The following is a 22,289-nucleotide window of genomic DNA, read 5'->3' as shown; positions in this document are numbered from 1 at the left end:
TGCTTTCCACCATGATTGTGAGGCCTTCCCAGCCAGGCAGAACTGTGAGCCCATTAAACCTCTTTCCTTTATGAATTACCCAGTCTCGGGTATGCCTTTATTAGCAGTGTGAGAACAGACTAATACACTAGCATAATAACCATCCATCATCCTTGTTGACTACAAAATAAAATAAAAAACATTGACTTGGAATTATGCACTTTGCAGGCACCTATATGTATTGATTGTAATCTTTTTTTTTCTTTTTTTGAGATGGAGTCTTGCTCGGTCTCCAGGCTGGAGTGCAGTGGAGTGATCTCGGCTCACTGCAACCTCCACCTCCCAGGTTCAAGTGATTCTCCTGCCTCAGCTTCCCGAGTAGCTGGGACTACAGGCATGCACCACCAGGCCCAGTCGATTTTTGTATTTTTAGTAGAGACGGGGTTTCACCATGTTGGCCAGGATGGTCTCAATCTCTTGACCTAGTGATCCACCTGCCTTGGCCTCCCAAAGTGCTGGGATTACAGGTGTGAGCCACTGTGCCCAGCAGATGGTAGTCCTTTCTAAACCACCTTACAGTTGTGACCCTAGAACTGGGAGAAACTGCTTTTCCCCTTGCCTTTAGCTGTCTACCCACCTTGGAGATGCTCACTGTTGATGTTTGAGATTGAAGAAAAGGTTTCTTGATTGTGTCTCATTGTTTCTTGAAAAGAAGACTCATAAGTCTTCTTTTGAGCTAGAGCCACGCTTTGCGCCTCCTTTTTGTCCTTGTCCACAGGTCTCAGTCTTAGTGGTCGCTGTACCTGTTCACTCCCAGAGCTTCCTTTTCCTCCATGTCTGGTGAAAAGGAAGCTCCTCAGCTCCCCACATCCTTGACGTCACTGAAGACAGCATAAAAGCCCTTCTGTTAATGTCAATGTTTTAAGACTGATTGTCATGGAAAAACACTCAAGAATTACAAAAGTAACTTTACAAGGAGATTTTACAATGCTGACAAAATTCTTACAACAGAGTTCCTGGGTTTACAGTTTATGACTCTGGAGCGGAGCCCATATGAGACTTTACGTGGGGCACCACTGGGCTTTTCCTTCCACCTTCTGGGAAATGCCAGTTAGACCTATGCTTCCAGCAGAGTCACTTTTTCTTTCTAAAAGGGCACTCAAGGCTGAACAACATTGGATTTGTTACTTTTCAAAGGGGATAAAATGTGCATCTCCATTGCTTGCCATATTTGATAGTCCACAGCTCACTAGACCTGCTCTTTGCAGGATATTTTAGCCTATGGCGTTGTTCCATTGAACACAAAATTTGGCAGGATGTTCTTTTTATGGGCATATGTGCTACACTAACAAAACAAAACAAGCTAGCAAAGAACCATATGGAGGGATAGTGTATTAATTTCCTGTGGCTGCTGTTATTAAAGAAAAAAGTTGCTCTGATACTTGTGAAAATGGGAAGGAAGACTTTATTCAAGACTATTGCAGTAGGGATTAGGCATATCTCTGAATACCACAAAGACAGGTGGGGATTTTGAGCCAAGGAGCAGGGTGACAGTGTTCGTGGTTGGAAAACTACTAAGAGGATTCACAAGGGTAGGGGATTTTTGTTAAACTGACTGACAGGATTTGTGTTTTAGTAGAGATGGGGTTTCACCATGTTGGCCACGATGGCCTCTATCTCTTGACCTCATGATCTGCCTGCCTCGGCCTCCCAAAGTGCTGGGATTACAGGAGTGAGCCACCACACCTGAGCGATTGTAGTCCTTTTTAAACCACCTTACAGTTGTGACCCTAGAACTGGAAGACAGTGCTTTTCCCCTTGGCTTTAGCTGTCTACCCACCTTGGAGATGCTCATTATTGATGTTTGAGGTTGAAGAACCAAGGCAGGCCAAAGGACTCACATGTCAAAGATGGAGGATGGGCAACTTGATGAGACATGAAGGGTGATTAGATATAAAGGGTGGGGAGATTCCTGTTAACCTGACTTAGCAGCATTCTTGTTACAGTACGTAGCCAGACAGACATGAGCAGGGCAGAAGAGGGCACCCCTGACCCCAACCAGGAATGTCAGGTGACCACCAGGTAATGGGCAGGTAGCTGTTAAGCTGTCTCTCTAAAATAATTAGTGGTCATAGCCAGTGCCAGGGAAAGGCAGTGCTCCTTGGCTACAAATCCCCACTTGTCCTTATTGTATTCAAAGTTGAGTCTGATCCCTATTGCAATAGTCTTGAATAAAGGAAGTATCAGAGTAATTTTTTCCTTAATAACAGCAGCCACAAGAAATTAATACTCTACCCTTCCACATGGTTTTTTGTTTGCTTGTTTTGTTTTGTTAGTGTGGCACATATGCCCATAAAATGAACATCCTGCCAAAATTAGTGTTCAATGGAAAAATGCCAAGGCTAAAATACCCTGCAAAGAGCAGGTCTAGTGACCTGTGGACTACCCAATATGGCAGAAAAACCTGAAACTGGTGATCAGCACTTCCCAGTAAGATCTCAGGAATTGGGCAACTTGGCTCAAGCATGTGCACTCAGAGGCAAAATGGCGGAGTTTAACTGGTCTATGGGCATCCTCTAGGACCGCCTAAAGTGAGCATGTGTGCAACCCCAGTAAACACACTGTGCATGCTCGCCTCCCAAGCGCTAACAGGCAATTGCACATGCACACAGCTCACCCAAAGGAAGAAATCAGGGGAGAAGGGATGCGAGACTCTGGAAGTATGCCAACATATAAAATCCCAAGTCAAAAGGTCCAACTGCACCCTTGTCTTTCAAGTTGTCTGCTTGACCTTCTTCCAAGTGCACTTTTCATCCTTTCATTCCTGTTCTAAAGTTTTTTTTTTTTTTTCTTTTTTTTGAGATGGAGTTTCACTCTTGTTGCCCAGGCTGGAGTGCAATGGCACGATCTTGGCTCACTGCAACCTCTGCCTCCCAGGTTCAAGTGATTCTCCTGCCTCAGCCTCCCAAGTAGCTGGGATTACAGGCATGCACCACCACGCTTGGGTAATTTTGTATTTTTAGTAGAGACGGGGTTTCTCCAAGTTGGTCAGGCTGGTCTCGGACTCCCGACTTCAGGTGATCTGCCCCCTCAGCCTCCCAAAGTGCTGGGATCACAGGTGTGAGCCACTGCGCCTGGTCCTAAAGTTTTTAATACACTTTCACTCCTGTTTTAAAACTTGCCTCTGTCTCTCCTTCTGCCTTGTGGCCCCTCAGTCGAATTCTTTCTCCTGAGGAGGCAGGAATTGAGGTTGCTACATACCCCTATGGATTCACTGCCGGCAATATACTTGCTAAGACTGGGTGATGATGGCCCTTCAAGGTGAGACAGACATGGAAGCCCAAGGTCAAGGTCAAGGTCAAGTTGAAGGGTAAGACGAGTGTTCAGAGGAGCCTAACTAAAGTCTGGTCAAGCAGAGGGTCTTTATTGGTCCCTTTTCTTCTTAAGATCATTTCTTCTTGGGTCACCTTTTATTCCTTATGGACAAGCTGAATGATCTGTTGGGAACTGGTAGTGGAGGATATTTCCTGGATGGTGTGAACCATCAGTTTTCACATGACAGGGACTTTTTGTTAAGATTCTCCACAGTCATTGTTATTTCCCAGAGCAAAGCATGGAAGATGCAGGAGTTCAGGGTGTTTCCTGAGAAGCCAACACATCAGTAACTCCAGGCACAGAGTTTGTCCATGAATGACCTGTTGTAGTGATTGGTCCTTCAAAGTTTATTTCAAGGCATCCATCTTCAGCTCTTTGATCTTGGGGAAAAGTCAACTACAAGACAACCTAGAGTCCCAGTAAGGATCTGGGCAGTTAGATTTTTTTTTTTTTTTTTTTTGAGACAGAGTCTTGCTCTGTTGCCCAGGTTGGAGTGCAGTGGTGCGATCTTGGCTCACTGCAACCTCTGCCTCCTGGGTTTAAGTGATTATCCTGCCATCAGCCTCCCGAGTAGCTGGGACTACAGGCGTGTGCCACCACACCCGACCAATTTTTTGTGTTTTTAGTAGAGAGAGGGTTTCACCACATTAGCCAGGATGGTTTCAATCTTCTGACCTCGTGATCTGCCTGCTTCGGCCTCCGAAAGTGCTGGGATTACAGGCCTGAGCCACTGTGCCCGGCCTCTGGGCAGTTAGATTTTAATGATCGGTGATGCCAAGTCAGGAGAATGAAAGAAAAAGTGGAAACATTAATTTGGAAACTTGTAGCCAGATATTGAAGGGAACTGGAAGAATTCACAATTTGGTAAGGATGAATGAAATATGCAAGATGGCAGGATATAGTTCTACTTTTAGATAGATGAGAAAACCTCTAATGGACAGTACCAGAACCTGATAACCCACAAAGATGTGCTATAGTTTTCCACTGAAACATAAAACTTCCCTCTACAATTACTCTCTTCCTGCTGGTTTTTTGATCAAAGATAACAAAAGTGAAGGTATCTTGGTTATGAAGTCTGGTCTTGTTAGATTTGGTCTGATTATTTACATAAGGGCAGCAAGAATGGTAATTGACCACATAAACTTTTTAAGTTTGCTTTGCTAAAAGTTTTTTCAGCCGGATATGATGGCCCACTCCTGTAATCCCAGCACTTTGGGAGGCTGAGACCGGTGAATCACGAGGTCAGGAGCTCGAGACCATCCTGGCCAACATGGTGAAACCCTGTCTCTACTAAAAATACAAAAAATTAGCTGGGTGTAGTGGCGGGTGCCTGTAATCCCAGCTACGTGGGAGGCTGAGGCAGGAGAATTGCTTGAACCTGGGAGGTGGAGGTTGCAGTGAGCCGAGATCATGCCACTGTTCTCCAGCTCCAGTGACAGAGTGAGACTCTGTCTCAAAAATAAAAAAAAATTATTTTAAATAAGAAATCTCAGACTAGACTTTTAAAAGCCTCAACACAATGGCTCATGCCTGTAATCCCAGAACTTTGGGAGGCCAAGGCAGGTAGGTCACTTGAGCCTAGGAGATCGAGACCAGTCTGGGGAACATAGTGAGACCCTGTTTCTACAAAACATTTTAAAAATTAGCTGGGTGTAGTGATGCACATCTGTAATCTCCCAGGACTTTGGGAGGCCAAGGTGGGAGAATTACTTGAGCCCAGGAGTTTAAGACCAGCTTGGGCAACATAGTGAGACCCCATCTCTCCAAAAAAAAAAAAAAATTAGCTGGGCGTAGTGGCATACACCTTTAGTCCCTGCTACCTGGGAGGCTGAGGTAGGAGAATCACTTGAGCCCAGAAGTTTGAGGCTGCAGTGAGCCATGATTGTGCCATTCCACTCCAGCCTGTGCAACAGTGTAAGACCCTGTCTCTCAATAAATAAATAAATACATAAATAAAAATAAAAGCCCCTTGGCTGTAGGAAGCCAAGCCAAGAATTGACCACCAGACTTCTTCTGCAGTACCTATAAATCTGGGTAGATTCTTCTCTTTGTCAGGTTCCCCAAATATCCTAAGTTCCCTGGGCCTGCCAGGAGGTGATCTTCATTACTCACCTACAGGGCAAGGTTGGGAATCATGTAAGCCAAGTACCAGGCTTGTTTTCCTAAGAGGGCTTTGTAAAGTTTGGCTTTATAAAGTCAATTTTCATTCCTTAAAATGGTCTGATCGTGTCTGATGCCATGCACAGCATTCTCAAATATAATAGTCCAGTCAAAGTCTTGGTTATATAACCAATGTTTCCATTTTTGCTTACACAAGGACAGATTCTTATTGAACTCATGTAAACAATTATATTGCCAATAAAATAAGATGATTCAGTAAGAGTTTCTGAATTTTGGAAGGATCACACAGGGAGAAAATGGTTTCATTTATCTGTCTCAAAAGTATAATCTACTACGTTTTTGTGTGTTTTAGAGGGCTTTAAGAGAAAAGAAAAAGAATTTTCAATATATACACATATTAAACAACTAGCCATGTTCCAACCAAAAGCTATTAAAAAATCATCATCATTAGCCGGGCACGGTGGTGTGCACCTGTAGTCCCAGATACTCAGGAGGCTGAGGCAGGAGAACTGCTTGAACCCGGGAGATGGAGGTTGCAGTGAGCTGAGGTCGCAACACTGCACTCTAGCCTAGGTGACAGAGCGAGACCTTGTCTCAAAAAAAAAGAAAAAAATGTCATCATTCTTCATCAGTTCTTTTAGTTCCATATAATTAATTTTTTTTCTGCCTGATCTAGGTTAGCCATTTTATGAACTCATTAGCTTCTCAACTAGAGTTCTAGAAATTCTTAGTCCAATGGTATTGTCTCAAAGTTGTTTAAACAAAGCCATAAAAAGCCAGAGTACCTTATATAGCCCTTTCCACAGGTCTCTGAGAAAGTCACTTTTTGTTGAAGAGGAGGTACTCTGGCCTGTAGCTGATTTAAAATGCTTTTGGTGAAGAATCAGAGCTAAAAAAAAAAAAAAATAACAAAAGACTTAACATGGCCACTGTTAAAGATCTGGTAAGGGTTCATTATAAAAATGATACAGGGCCGGGCGTGGTGGCTCATGCCTGTAATCCCAGCACTTTGGGAGGCCGAGGTGGGCGGATCACGAGGTCAGGAGATCGAGACCATCCTGGCTAGCACGGTGAAACCCTGTCTCTACTAAAAATATAAAAAATTATCTGGGTGTGGTGGTGGGCGGCTGTAGTCCCAGCTACTTGGGTGGCTGAGCAGGAGAATGGTGTGAACCCGGGAGGTGGAGCTTGCAGTGAGCCGAGATAGCACCACTGCACTCCAGCCTGGGCGACAGAGGGAGACTCTGTCTCAAAAAAAAAAAAAAAAAAGATACAGAAAGACAAAGAAATTTGGTTGTTTCTGTGACATGCAGTGTTTTAAAATAATAGCTGGATTCATGACTGATAACATTATATTGTTGCATAATATCAGGCAAAGTGGCATCAGGACATATGGAAAATGAAGGCATTGACAAATTTCTACAGTTCTGAAATACTGATACTAATAATATTTACACACATAAATATAACACAGGGAAGATTAAATGTCTCTTTTTTTTTTTTTTTTTTTTTGAGACAAAGTCTCACTCTTGTTGCCCAGGCTGGAGTGCAATGGGGCGATCTCGGCTCACTGCAAACTTTGCCTCCCGGATTCAAGCGATTCTTCTGCCACAGCCTCCCGAGTAGCTGGGATTATAAGCATGTGCCACCCTGCACGGCTAATTTTGTATTTTTAGTAGAGACAGGGTTTCTCCATGTTGGTCAGGCTGGTCTTGAACTCCCGACCTCAGGTGATCTGCCGGCCTTGGCCTCCCAAAGTGCTGGGATGACAGGCGTGAGCCACCGTGCCCAGCCTAATGTCTCTTCTTAATTGACAATGCTGTTCATGCAATGGAGCAATCAAATGAACCAAATTAATTTTTAGCATTTATCTTTTTACAAGAACTAAAAAAAAAAGGAACAACAACAAAAAAACCCTTTGAGATTTTCCAGGATCTTCCGGAAAATCTCAAAGTCAGTTCATAATCAAGAATACTTCATTCAGGAGTTGATTTGGGCTGGGTGTGGTGGCTCACACCAGTAATCCTAGCACTTTTGGAGGCTGAAGTGGGTGGATCACCTGAGGTCAGGAGTTCAAGACCAGCCTGGCCAACAAGGTGAAACTCTGTCTCTACTAAAAATACAAAAATTAACCTGGTGTGGTGGCGTGCCTATAATCCCAGCTACTCAGGAGGCTGAGGCAGGAGAATCGCTTGAACTAGAGAGGCGGAGGTTGCAGAGAGCCAAGATCATGCCACTGCACTCCAGCCTGGGTGACAGAGGGAGACGCTGTCAAAAAAAAAAAAAAAAAGGAGTTTATTTGGGGAAAGCAAAATTGATAAAAATGTCAAAAAGTTTGAACAATTGACTAAATAGGGTTGTAGGTCACCGTAAAGCAGTCCTTAGCCATCTATTTAACCAAAGTAACAATAAAAGATTTCAAAAGTAACTACAGGAGGTAGCATGGTAGTGAAAAATCTTAGCTCATTTTTTATAGGTGTGAGCCACCACGCCAGGGGAAAAATTTTAGCTCTTTTAAAAGTGAAAAGACAAAATTCTCTTAATCAAGAACATGGTAAACTTAACATAAAGCACAGAAAATTATTTTGGTAAGACAGAATCTTTATTCTGAATTCTGGATGTTAAGAATCCATCTAGGTGAATTAATCAAAAGGTAAAGAAAAACTCAGAATTTGTTATTAACAGCAGACCAATGGTCGAAGAAAATGGTGTTATTTTAACCAAGAGAAAATTGAAATCTTGTATTGTGTCAGTATTAATATTAAAGCTGATTTCTTCTTTTTTTTGAGATGGAGTTTCGCTCTTGTTGCCCAGGCTGGAGAACAATGGCGTGATCTCAGCTCACCTCAATATCAGCCTCCCCAGTTCAAGCAATTCTCCTGCCTCAGCCTCCTGAGTAGTTGGGATTACAGGCTCACGCCACCACACCTGGCTAATTTTGTATTTTTAGTAGAGAAGGGGTTTCGCCATGTTGGTCAGGCTGGTCTGGAACTCTCGACCTCAGATGATCCACCCACCTTGGCCTCCCAAAGTGCTGGGATTATATGCGTGAGCCACTGTGCCCTAAAGCTGATTTCTTAAAAAAAAAAAAAAGTAATAAATTCTTCCAGTCTTGGCCAGCTTTGACCACACGAGATAAGATTCTCTTTACAAGATTTTATGCACATCTTCTACAACTTTGTATATCCTTAAGGTTGAAAGTTAGCAAAAGATTTGGAAACTATTTTTAGGCAGATATGTTAAAATATAATTATTATGGAAAAGTCCATACCTAAAACTTTTATTCCACTTATATCACCCTAATACACATAACACAGAAGACAAATTTGTTTTACTAAACTAATGATGTTAAACCAGTCTTATTTATCAAAGATCTATCTAAATTACATGAACTTGAAAATAATTTGGGTCAGTTTCTCTATATCTGAGAGTTTCAGAAATGTTTAATGTATGTTAGTACTTATTTAGCTCTAATTCAATATAACAGGTGTCCTTGTGAAAATAAGCTGACTGGGTGAGGTGGCTCATGCCTGTAATCCCAGGACTTTGGGAGGCTGAGTCAGGAGGATCGCTTGAGGCCAGGAGTTCGAGGCCAGCCTGGACAGCATAGTGAGACCCCCACCTCTACTAAAAATTTCTTAAAAATAAAAATCTGACATGAAGACACAGGGAGAAGGCAGTCATACGTCTGGAATGATGCAAGCAAAGAATGATAATGATTGCTGGAAAACACCAGAATCTAGAAGGAGGCAAGAAAATATGTTTTCCCTAGAACCATCAGAGGGAGTACTGCCCTGGCAATTTTTTTTTTTCCTTTTTGAGATGGAGTCTTGCTCTGTCACCCAGGCTGGAGTGCAATGGCACGATCTCAGCTCACTGCAACTTCCACCTCCCGGGTTCAAGCATTTCTCCTGCCTCAGCCTCCCGGGTAGCTGGGACTACAGGTGCCTGCCAACCCACCCAGCTACATTTTGTATTTTTAGTAGAGATGGGGTTTCACCATGTTGGCCAGGCTGGTCTTCTTGAACTCCTGACCTCAAGTGATTCGCCTGCCTCGGCCTCCCAAAGTGTTGGGGTTACAGGTGTGAGCAACCACACCTGGCCCCAAAACTTTAATTTTAAACTACCAGCCTCCAGAACTGTGAGACAACACATGTCTGTTGCTTTAAGTCACCTGGTTCATGGTACTTTTTTGTTCCAGCAGCCCTAGAAAACTATTGCAGGTGCCAAGCCAAGGAGAGGAGTGTGGAATCAATGCACAGAGGAGTTGGTGGAGAAGGCTGAGAAGCAGTAACTGAGGCAATGGCCAGAAAATCTGGGTTGATTAATCTCAGAGAAGCCAAGCAAAGGAAATGTGGTAAAAAACAACGGAGATTGGGAGGCCGAGGTGGGCGGGTCACCTGAGATAGGGAGTTCGAGACCAGCCTGAACAACTTGGAGAAACCCTGTCTCTACTAAAAATACAAAATTAGCTGGACTTGGTGGAGCATGCCTGTAATCCCAGCTACTCAGGAGGCTGAGGCAGGAAAGTCACTAGAACCCGGGAAGTGGAAGTTGCAGTGAACCGAGATCCTGCCATTGCACTCCAGCTGGGGCAAAAAGCGTGAAACTGTTTCAAAAAAAAAAAAAAAAAAAGGAGGGGGCCAGGAATGGTGCCTCATACCTGGGATACCAGCACTTTGGTAGGCTGAGGAGAGAGGACTGCTTGAGCCTCGGAGTTTGAGACCAGCCTGGGCAACATAGTGAGACCCCCAACTCTACCAAAAAAATTTTTTTTAAAAAAAGTAACCAGGCATGGTGGTGCAAACCTGTAGTCCCAGCTACTTGGGAGGCCGAGGCAGGAAAATCACTTGAGCCCAGGAGTTTGAGACTGCAGTGAGCTATGATCATGTCATTGCACTCCAGCCTGAGTGATAAAGTGAGATCCTTTCTATCTTGATTTAAGAAAAAATGCAGAAATTTCTGCAGAAGGGTGAAAGAAGTTAGGAAGAGAAGTTGGAATTTGACAATTACAAGGTCACTAGGTATTTGTGGAAGAGCAATTTTTTTTTCTTGAGACAGAGTCTTGCTCTGTTTCTCAGACTGGAGTGCAGTGGTGCCATCTTGGTTCACTGCAACCTCCACCTTGCGGGTTCAAGGGATTCTCGTGCCTCAGCCTCCTGAGTAGCTGGGATTACAGGCATGTGCCACCACATCTGGCTAAGTTTTGTATTTTTAATAGAGGTGGCGTTTCACCATGTTGGCCAGGCTGGTCTTGAACTCCTGACCTCAGGAGATCCACCCTTCTCGGCCTCCCAAAGTACTAGGATTACAGGCGTGAGCTACCGCGCCCGGCCTCTGAGGGAAGATGTGGAAGCCAGGTTTGCTTGAGATGGAACCTTAGTGCTAGCCCTTCTTCCTGTAGGCTACATCAGATATTTACCATCTAATTCTTATAAAGTGAAAATGCACATCATGAGTGCAGTTTGCCTGTAAGGACCAAACTGATTTGTATCTTGCTTCTGAACCCTCTTCTTTAATTAAGAATATGAAAATAAAACTTTTCTTACAAGGAAAAAGTAAAGTATTTTATAGCAGCTTAGGGAATTGAACTGTTTATTAAAAAGGAGGATAATGCAAAATAGAGAATAAATGTAACAAAATTACTCTTAACAAAACAAAACTCTGAAATAAACCTAAGAAAAAAATGTTCCACTTACTGGTAATCAAAAGAATGCAAAATAAGGTAGTGGTATGCTTTTTTCTTCTATTGATTTGGGAAAGATTTTTAAATATACATGGTAATACCCATGATGGCGAGGTATCCATGTGACTGTACAGTCTAATACAATGGTGGGAGTACATATTGTCCCAACTTTTCTAGATGATGATTTGATAGTATATTTTAAAAGTCTCAAAAATATACATAAATGTTGGTTAGGCATGGGGGCTTATGACTATAATCCTTGCAGTTTTGGAGGCTGGTGGGAGAATCACTTGAGGCTAGGAGTTTGAGACCAGCCTGGGAAACATAGTGAGAGCCCATTTCTAAAAAAAAATTTAAAAATTAGTTGGGTGTGGTGATGCATACCTGTAGTCCCAGCTCACAGCACTTCAGCTTCTGTGATAGAAAGATACCTTAACTCAAAATAATAATAATAAATATATCTATGCATAAATGTTGATCCAGAATTGTATTTCTAAGTTTTTTCCTAAGGAAATAATTAAAGCAATATGCAAAAACTTTATTATAAGACTATGCATTACAGCATTATTAATACTACCCAAAAATGAAAACCAATGAATATCCACTAATACAGAACTGATTAAATAAGTTATAACATTACATGGTTAGACAATGTAAAGTCATTAAAATAATGATTTAGGGAACACTTATAGACAATGAAGATATTCACAATATATTAATTTGAAATTAAAAAGTATCAAAATAATTTTTATAGAGGGAACCAATAAAAAAGGTTTGTTTTTTTAATTTTTATTTTTATATTTTTTTTAGAGACAGGTTCTCTCTCTGTCACCCAGGCTGGAGTGCAGTGGCGTGATGATGGCTCACTGCAGCCTTGACCTCCTGGGCTCAAAGGATCCTCCAACCTTAGCCTCCTGAGTAGCTGGGACTACAGGCATGTGTCACCATGGCCAGCTAATGTTTTTAGTTTTTGTAGAAATGGGGTCTTTTCCTATTGCCCAGGCTGGTCTTGAACTCCTGGACTCAAGCAATCCACCCACCTTGGCCTCCTGAAGTGCTGGGATTACAGGTCTGAGCCACTGTGCGTGGCCTAAAGAAGTTTTAAGTACCTGAAAGAAAACTACATAAAATAATTAAAAGTAGTTAATTTGGTATAGGGGGATAAAGGATGATTTTAAAATTTTGTTTATTTTGCTGCTTTGATGTTTTCTTTTTCCTAAAATGAGGAAGTTTGTATTATTATATACTTGAGATGAATCAATACTGTAAATAAGAATTGAGTCTATTCAAGAATGGGTTTGAGGGAGAAATGTGTAATTCACTGAAGTTTGATCAAAAGATGAGCAGGGAGAAATCCTCTTCTTCAATCACTTCATTGAGAAAGAAATTCATCTACATAAAGAAATTGAGGCCCAGCCAAGGAAGATACTTACTGACATGTGGATTTTTAAAAACTCACTTTTCCAGAACACAGGGCAACTCCATGAAAAGATCTGAAGATGGCCAATTAAGTGGTTTCATGATGTTGTTGGACAGAAGTGAAAATCAAGTATCCAGCCGGGCGCGGTGTCTCATGCCTGTAATCCTAGCACTTTGGGAGGCTGAGGCGGGCGGATCACAAGGTCAGGAGATCAAGACCATCCTGGCTAACATGGTGAAACCCCGTCTCTATTAAAAATACAAAAAAAAATTAGCCGGGCGTGGTGGCGGGCACCTGTAGTCCCAGCTATTTGGGAGGCTGAGGCAGGAGAATGGCGTGAACCCGGGAGGTGGAGCTTGCAGTGAGCTGAGATGGTGCACTGCACTCCAGCCTAGGCGACGGAGCGAGACTCCGTCTCAAAAAAAAAAAAAAAAAAAAAGAAAAAAGAAAATAAAGTGCCCAGCTGGGCATGGGCATGGTGGCTCACACTTGTAATCCCACCACTTTATGAGGCTGAGATGGGTGGATCAATTGAGGTCAGGAGTTCAAGACCAACATGGCCAACATGGTGAAACCCCGTCTCTACCAAAAATACAAAATTAGCTGGGCATGATGGTGCATGCCTGTAATCCCAGCTACTAGGAAGGCTGAGGCAGGAGAATCGCTTGAACCCGGGAGGTGGAGGTTGCGGTGAGCTGAGGTCATGCCATTGCACTCCAGCCTGGGCAACAAGAGTGAAAATCCATCTCAAAAAAAAAAAAAAAAAAAAAGAAAGAAAGAAAGAAAGAAAAGGTGTCCATCATCTGCAGTTAGTCCTATGCCAACGCAACCAGATGACCACTGTGAGTTGGCAAGGTGCTCTGAGCCCTCTTAGCAAAAACTATGAATGAGTGTTGACATGCATTTAGAACTCTCTTACCCAGAGCTGTCATATACACGTGTCCTTGTGTATCCTACATAAGGGCACTGGGATGAGGGGGTGAGTGGAAGCTGAAATCCAAGCTGTGCTCAGCCATCACCTGGAGGAAGAGATACCGTTTGCTAATTTGCACAGAGGGACTGCTCTTACTCATAGCTAAGCCACATGCCCACTGGGTTGCATCTTCCTGTGGAGAAGCTCTTTTGTCTAATGCATGCAAAAGCAACAAATGAGATAGTAGGGGCCTTGTCTTTATGCCGTGTTGAATCTGTTTTATTTTTGTATTTTTTAAAAATTCAGGTTAAAATTTATGTAGAGTGAAATACACAAATATTAAGCTTACAATTTAATGAATTTTGCCATTGTATAAGCAGGTTTAACTAATACTCAAGATATAAGATATAAGGATAGTAACATTACTCCAGCAAATTCCTTTATGTCATCCTTGAAGTCAATTTCCAACCCTCAGAGGCAACCCTTGCTGTGACTCTCATCATCATAGACTAGTTTTGCCAATTCTCAAATCTCCTATACACATACCATCATGCGGAATACAATTTTCTCTCTGCAGCTTCCATTTTTCAACATAATGTTAATATTTCTCTATGTAGTTATATGTAGCAGTCATTTGTTCTTTTTTATTGCTACATAATATATGAATAAGCACAATTTTCACAATAATTTTCCTATTAATGAACATTTGTATTGACTATCCTGGAAGGAAAAGATATATTCCAGGTGGGCAGATACCTGAGGTCAGGAGTTTGAGACCAGCCTGACCAACATGGAGAAACCCCATCTCTACTAAAAATACAAAATTAGCCAGGTGTGGTGGCGCATGCCTGTAATCCCAGCTACTCGGGAGGCTGAGGTGTAGTGGCATGATCTCAGCTCATGCTCATGAGATTTATATGTAGCAGTCATTTGTTCTTTTTTATTGCTAAATAATATCTGAACAAGCACAATTTTCATAATAATTTTCCTACTAATGAAAATTTGTGTTGACTCTCCTGAAAGGAAAGGGAATTGACAGACCCTACATTTGTTTCTTCTTGCCACAATAACCTGTGTTGTCCTCAATTTTGATTATTATATTTAAAAACTGCTATGAACATTCTTGTAAAGAGCTTTTAGTGGTCTTATACTTTTATTTCTTTGGGGTAAATATGTAAGAGAGGGATTACTGGGTCTTGGGATATATGCTTTTTTTTATTGAGATGGAGTCTCTCTTGTCACCCAGGCTGGAGTGCAGTGGTGTGATCTCGGCTCACTGCAAGCTCCGCCTCCCGGGTTCACATCATTCTCCTAACTCAGCCTCCCGAGTAGCTGGGACTACAGGCGCCCGCCACCACACCTGGCTAATTTTTTGTATTTTTAGTAGAGACGGGGTTTCACCATGTTAGCAAGGATGTCTCGATCTCCTGACCTCGTGATCCGCCTGCCTCGGCCTCCCAAAGTGCTGGGATTACAGGCGTGAGCCACTGCGCCCTGCCGGGATATATGCATTTTTAACTTTACAAAAAAATACCCATTTTCCAAACTGGTTGCACCATTTTACACCCTCATCAGCAAGGTCTAGTTTCTCCACATTCTTGCCAATATTTACTGTTGCTAGTCTCCATAATTTTAGCCATTCTAATGGGTGTATAAATGATATCTTAATGTGGTTTTCAAAAATGTTGAACAGGCCAGGCGTGGTGGCTCATGCCTGTAAACCCAGCACATTGAGAGGCCAAGACGAGTGGTTCACTTGAGGTCAGGGGTTCGAAACCAGCCTATCCACCACGGTGAAAACCTGTCTCTACTAAAAATACAAAAATTAGTCAGGCATGGTGGCAGGCGCCTGTAATCCCAGCTACCCAGGAGGCTGAGGCACAAGAATCGCTTGAACCCAGGAGGCGAAGATTGCATGAGCTGAGGTCACACCACTGCACTGCAGCCTGGGTGACAGAGCAAGACTGGGTCTCAAAAAACAAAACAAAACAAAACAAAAACAAAAAAACCACAATGTTGAACACTTTTCCCTGAACTTATTGGTCACTAATATCATCTTCTTTTGCGAAATGTCTGCAGACGTTTTTTGCCTATTTTATATTGGGTTGGTTTCCTTTTTGTTATTAAGTTCAAGTTCATGAAGTGGGAAAGTACAATTTGTCCACTACTAGGTCACAACAAGGGAGTGGTTATGAAATTCTGTGCAAAGGGAGTGAATAACTGGGGCTAATAATTTAATGTAATTTATTTCGTTATTTTGATATTTCAATATAAACTGGACTTAGTCACTGGAGAATTCCCACATTGGTTTTCTGACCCATGGAGTGGAAGTTCTTATGACAGAAAGAAACAAGTGACGATCCTTAGCACTCCCCCTCCTTCCTGGGTAGTAACTCAAAGAAATGTTGTAATCCTGGGGGGAGAGCAGAGATTAATGCCACCCTAAAAGACTTGAAAGCTCCAGGATGATGATTCTAGCACATTCCCATTGAATTCTTCTGTTTGGTCCATGCAGAAGGTAGACAGATCTTGGAGAATGACTGTGGCTTATCACAAATGTAACAAAATGGAAATTCCAATTTAAGATAGTTTTTCAGATATAGTGGCTTTTCTAGAACACATTCATAAATAACCCCAGTACCTGTTATACAGATGTGGATCTACAAAACTTTTTTTTCTATCCTTATCAGTGAAAATTAAAATAAGTTGATGGCTTTCGCATGACAAGGGCAGCAGTATAGCCTCACGGTTTTATCTCAGATGTGTATTGACTTTTCTGATCACTGATGTAACAGTCTAAAGAGATCCTGATCATCTTGAGGTACCACAGAACTTTATTTATTTATTTATTTTTATTTATTTATTTTTGAGAAGGAGACTCACTCTTGTGGTCCAGGCTTTAGGGCAGTGGCGCAATCTCAGCTCACTACAACTTCCGCCCCCTGGGTTCAAGTGATTTTCCTCCCTCAACCTCCTGATAGCTGGGATTACAAGCAGGCACCACCACATATAGCTAATTTTTGTATTTTTAGTAGAGACGAGGTTTTGCCATGTTGGCCAGGCTGGTCTCAAACTTCTGACTCCAGGTAATCCACCCACCTTGGCCTCCCAAAGTGCTGGGATTACAGGCGTGAGCCACCGTGCCTGGCCACAGAACTTTATATTAATCCTTTACATTGATGAGCTTGTGCTAATTGGATCTCATAAGGAAGACTCATAGGCACCTTAGATGAGTCAGTGCAGTCAATTTCCAATTTTTTTTCCTGGCCAGTAGCATTAGCATCACCTGGGAACTTGTTAGAAACAGAAATTATCAGACTCTATCTCAGACCTATTGCATCAAAAACTCTTGGATTGACCAGGCGTGGTGGCTTACACCTGTAATCCCATCACTTTGGGAGGCTGAGGTGAGAGGGCTGCTTGATGCCAGGAGTTTGAGACCAGCCTAGGCAACATAGTGAGACCTACCCCCGACCTCCATCAACTCCTACCCCTGTCTCTACAAAAACTAACTGATCATTAGAGAAACACAAATTAAAACCACAACGAGATAACCATCTCACACCAGTCAGAATGGCTACGATTATTATTATTTTGAGACACAGTCTAGCTCTGTTACCCAGGCTGGAGTGCAGTGGTGAGATCTCGGCTCACTGCAACCTCCATCTCCTGGGTTCAAGCGATTCTCCTGCCTCAGCCTCCCGAGTAGTTGGGGTTACAGGCGCCTGCCATCACGTAAGCCTGGCTAATTTTTGTATTTTGTAGAGATGGGTTTTCACCATGTTGGCCAGGCTGGTCTCGAACTCCTGACCTCAAGTAATCCACCCTCCTTGGCCTCCCAAAGTGCTGGGATTACAGGCATGAACCACCACGCCTGGCCCCAGAATGGCTGTTATTAAAAAGCCAAAAAGTAACAAATGCTGGCCAGGTTGTGGAGAAAAGGGAATGCTTATATGCTGTTAGTGAATGTGTAAATTGGTTCAACGATTGTGGAAAGCCGTATGGCAATTCCTCAAATAGCTGAAAACAAAACTACTATTCGACCCAGCAATCCCGTTGGTGGGTATAGAGCCAAAGGAATATAAGTCATTCTATCTTAAAGACACATGTACACGTATGTTCATTGCAGTACTATTCAGAATAACCAAGACATGGAAGCAACCTAAATGCCCGTCAATGGTAGACTGAATAAAGAAAATGTGGTACCTATACACAGTGGAATACTATGCAGTCATGAAAAAGAACAAGATTATGCCCTTTGCCTAAACATGGATGGAGCTGGAGGCCATTATCCTTAGCAAACTAATGCAGGACCAGAAAACCAAATACCTCATGTTTTCACTTATAGATGGGAGCTTAATGATGAGAACACATGGACACAAAGAGGGGTACAACAGACACTGGGGCCTATGTGAGGGTGGAAGGTAGAGGGTAAGAGGAAGCAAAGGAGCAGAAAAAATAACAAATGGGTACTAGGCTCAGTATCTGGGTCATGAAACAATCTGTACAACAAACCCCCATGACACGAGTTTATTTGTATAACAAATCTGCCCACGTGCCCCTGAAACTAAAATAAATGTTAAAAAAAAAATCCACAAATACAAGAAATTTAGGCTTTTGAGTTGACCTAGTAATCTCACAGAAGAAACTCTGTCAGTGTGCATATCTCTGGATTTATCCCATGTCTTTCCTTTGCTGATATCATATTCCTATCAGCATGATTAACCTAGAAAGAAAGGAGGGACAGAGGGGTGTCAGAGATGGGAGGGAACTTAGGTCTGGTGAGGGAATGACATGTCCCTTGTTACAAGCTAGACAGTGGCCAACCTTGGGATGAATCTGGTTCTCTATCTGTTGCTTGCATTCTCTCTCTCTGTCAACATGTGACCATCTGCTTTCAGATGGTCAGACCATGAGTGTGCATCTGACAACAGCCTTGATCTCAGTATGGGAAACAGCACTTCTTGGAAAACAGACCATATACGTAGCAAATTTCGCCTTCTCCTCTGTCCAGAGACTCCTCGCATTTCCTCTGCTCAATAATGCAGTGGCTGAGGACCATTTGTGATTTCAGTTCATTCGTTGGTGGTGGCTCAAAACTGTAACTGAGGTCTCCAAAGGGATCCTCCTCATCTCTGCTTTATTAAAATGAAACTTTCCCTTGGCATTTGTTGGAGGCATTTCTCCAGTTATGAATGAGAAGGACAAAGGAGAAGGAGAGAGGGCTTGGGGCTTAAATGCCAGCAATCCAATTAAAGCCATGTTTAACCTTTGTAAATAAAGCTCCTGCTTGGCCTCCTTCTCAGACAGGGGGAGGAAAATTAACCGATTTAGTAGGAAGCCCCATACTGGGAGGAGAGGACTGGTGTTTATAACATGCTTCCTGGCAGAGGGAGTGCAGCCTGGTGTTAAAAATTATTCTCTCTAGAAGGCCAACTGGCAGCAGATATAGGAAAATGTGCAGTGCAACAAGTCACCTCCTTAGGTGTCTTCCCTGGTGATGGGGACTGTTTACCCAGGCATTTGGTTCTACAGAGCCATTGGTGGGTCCCGTCCAGCTGCTTTGGCTTCCATTAAGAACACAAGAAATAAAATGTCGCATAGAACAGCAAACAGTGGGAAAACGAGCAGAAAATAGAACTGCATATTTAACAGCCCCTTGGATGCGGAAGACCTCCATGGTTTCTAAGCAGTGTAAGAAACTGCAAGAAAGATTCCGAAGAGTCTACGTCTGTATCCTTAAAAATATTCAAAGGCAAATGAACTGACACAGACTTGCCACAAGTATGACATCCAAAAGCTGCTGTGATCACTCATCATTCATTCATTCATTTAACATTTATTGGGCTGGCTGCTAGAGAGACAGACATCAAAGTCTCCGTGCCCTAGGGGCCGCCCTGCTGTGGGAGATAAAATTCACTGGTCTTCTGTTCTCCTATGATTGTGGTAGAGCAAAGGGACTTCTCTATCTATATTTGTACACACCGATAAGAAAAGCACTAGGACATCATTAGGTTAAGTGGAGAAAAGGCAAGAGCTGACAACATACAAGAGAGGAAACACAGGTCAGGCATGGTGGCACGGTGGCTCATGCCTGTAATCCCAGCACTTTGGGAGGCCAAGGTGGGTAGACCACTCGAGGTCAGGAATTCAAGACCAGCCTGGCCGGCATGGTGAAACCCTGTCTCTACTAAAACTACAAAAATTAGCAAGGCGTGGTGGTGGGGACCTGTAATCCCAGCTACTCAGGAGGCTGAGGCATGAGAATTGGTTGAACCTAGGAGGCAGATGTTGCAGTGAGCTGAGATCACGCCACTGCACTCCAGCCTGGGTGACAGAGTGAGACTCTGTCTCAAAAAAAAAAAAAAAAAAAAAAAAAGAGGAAACATAGGAAATAGTATGCAAAAATTCTCAATCTTCTTAATAACTGAAGTGTAGATGTAGGTTAAAATGATGTAGTTTTTTGTTAGCAAACTTTTTTAAAATTTTTATTTTTTATTTATTTACTTTTTAGACAACACCTCACTCACTCTGTCACCCAGGCTGGAGTGCAGTGGCATGATCATGGCTCACTGCAACCTTGACCTCCCAGGCTCAGACAATCCTCCCATCTCAGCCTCCCTCCCACGTAGCTGGGATTGCAGGTGCATGCCACCACGCCTGGCTAATTTTTTTTGTATGTTTTGTAGAGATGAAGTTTCGCCATGTTGCCCAGGCTGACCTCAAACTCTGGCTCAAGCTATCCATCTGCCTCTGCCTCCCAAAGTGGTGTGGTTATAGGTGTGAGCCCCTGCACCTGGCGACGAACTTATTTTTTTTTATGATAATACCCAAAGCTAGCATAGTTGTAGAGAAATAAGAATGTAATGTTATGTTCTTACAAATAAATAGAAGGTCTTTGGACAGTATTTTGGCAATATCAACCAATAGTCTTTAAAATGTTCATAATATTTGACAGGAATTGCAGTTCTAGGAACTTATGTAAAGTAAATAATCAAAGATACAGATGAAGATTTGTATATAAGAATACTCATAGCATTTATATTTTCTTGGGAAAAAAGCAATTTTAAAGTCCAACAAGAGAAAAGTGGGTGATTAAATTAAGCCATATCTATATAATAGTATGTTTATTTTGATCAATACCTTTGCCATAATGACTTTGAAGAATATTTAATGATAATGTATGCTTATGATATAACAGTGAAAAAATGTGATATAAGCTGTATCTGGGCAGGAGAATCTCAATTTAGTGAGAAAAACAAATAAAGAAACATTTAATTTACCAACTCAAAAGTATTTATTGGATGCTTTGAGGCTTGAGAAGTTCCTCTAACTATAATAATATATTGATTTAAAACATTATGATATGTATCATTAGTAGCATATTTTAAAATATAATAATTTTAAAGAACGTATGGACCAATTAAGCACATATCTGAATTTTAGAAATGTTAGCAAGTTATAAAAACAGAAAAAATGTGGCCAGGTGTGGTGGCTCTTGCCTGTAATCCCAGCACTTTGGGAGGCTGAGGTGGGCAGATCACCTGAGGTCACGAGTTCGAGATCAGCCTGTCCAACATGGTGAAACCCCGTTTCTACTAAAAATACCAAAAAAATTATCTGGGCATGGCGGTGGGTGCCTGTAATCCCAGCTACTCAGGAGGCTGAGGCAGGAGAATCACTTGAACCTGGAATGTGGAGGTTGTAGTGAGCTGAGATTACACCACTGCACTCCAGCCTGGGTGACAAAAGTGAGACTCTATCTCAAAAAAAAAAAAAAAAAAGAAAAAAAGAAAAATGTATATTTGGGGGTAGGAGAAATAGGATATTGGAAGACAGCCCTACATATGGGGTTTAGGAAAGAGAAGGAGGACATTAAGAGAATATTGGTTATTCTTTGGTGGGGTCAGGTATACTCTGATCAACAGAGATGAAATTTGTGGTTTTTTCCCCTGTCTTCTAAAGCAAGATGTCAGCAAATTGCCTTCCTTCTTTTTGCTGCAAAGAATGCTGTGAGCATCTTAGCTTCATTCTAGGATTTTCCTTTAGAAAGATTTCCTCTGACTTCTTGAGGGGGGTTTCCTCCCGAAAAGTGGGTGGTGGGAGCCACTGGGGAAAGAGAATTTAATCCAGTACTTCGGTTTTGAGGCTTGAGAAGGAAGAGTTCTAGGACCACCAGCACTGAATCCCTGGGGATAAAGACATACATTGGTCCTGGGTCTGCAGGGTCAGCCTGCACCCAGCACTGTGCAGTCGCAGGCACCCTGAGGACGGCAGCAGGAGGGAGCTGGAGAGATGGGCAGTGGAGCCTGTAACCATGGGCATCCACATTTAGGGCCCTTTGCCGAGATCTGTCCGAGAGGATAGGATCTGTCTTCCTGGTGAAGCTGCGGCAGTTGGTCAGCAACTTCAGCAGCAAGTAGTGGAGATGAGAGTCTCCCAACCATCACACCATCTGCTTTGTGGAATCTTGCAGGGTACCGCCAGCCCTGACATGTGCATGCAAAGAGAGCAGCAGATGAGACAGAGACTCCAGCATCAATTCCTCTTGAGCACAGAAGTCCAATTGTCCCATTTTGCACAGTTTGCGTCCCTGGCATCTTTGGACAATTCAAGGAGAAGAGAATCCTCCAGAGGACAAGGTGAGACATCTTACTAGTCAATGGGAAAAATTAAAGCAATGAGACCCACCTTATGCATTAGATGGTTGTGAAGCCATCTGATGCATAACGTGGATCTCATTGCTTTTATTTTTCTGATCAACTAGTGGTAGAATACAACATGTTTTACCTCCA

General features: G+C 42.5%; 1 long non-coding RNA gene across 1 annotated transcript in view; it reads left to right on the top strand.

Annotated features, from left to right (window-relative positions):
* LOC129398240 (uncharacterized) overlaps positions 1 to 22,289 on the top strand; it is a 75,279-nt gene that overhangs the window by 52,325 nt on the left and 665 nt on the right. The window contains exon 3 of the long non-coding RNA XR_008625983.1: positions 21,971 to 22,136. This is a non-coding gene — a long non-coding RNA (uncharacterized LOC129398240). The remainder of the gene's footprint in view (positions 1 to 21,970; positions 22,137 to 22,289) is intronic.

The sequence above is a fragment of the Pan paniscus genome, chromosome 6 (genome assembly GCF_029289425.2).
Source record: "Pan paniscus chromosome 6, NHGRI_mPanPan1-v2.0_pri, whole genome shotgun sequence".
Lineage (NCBI taxonomy): Eukaryota > Metazoa > Chordata > Mammalia > Primates > Hominidae > Pan > Pan paniscus.
The sequence above is the reverse complement of the archived record's forward strand: the minus strand, read 5'-3'. Positions and strand labels throughout refer to the sequence as shown.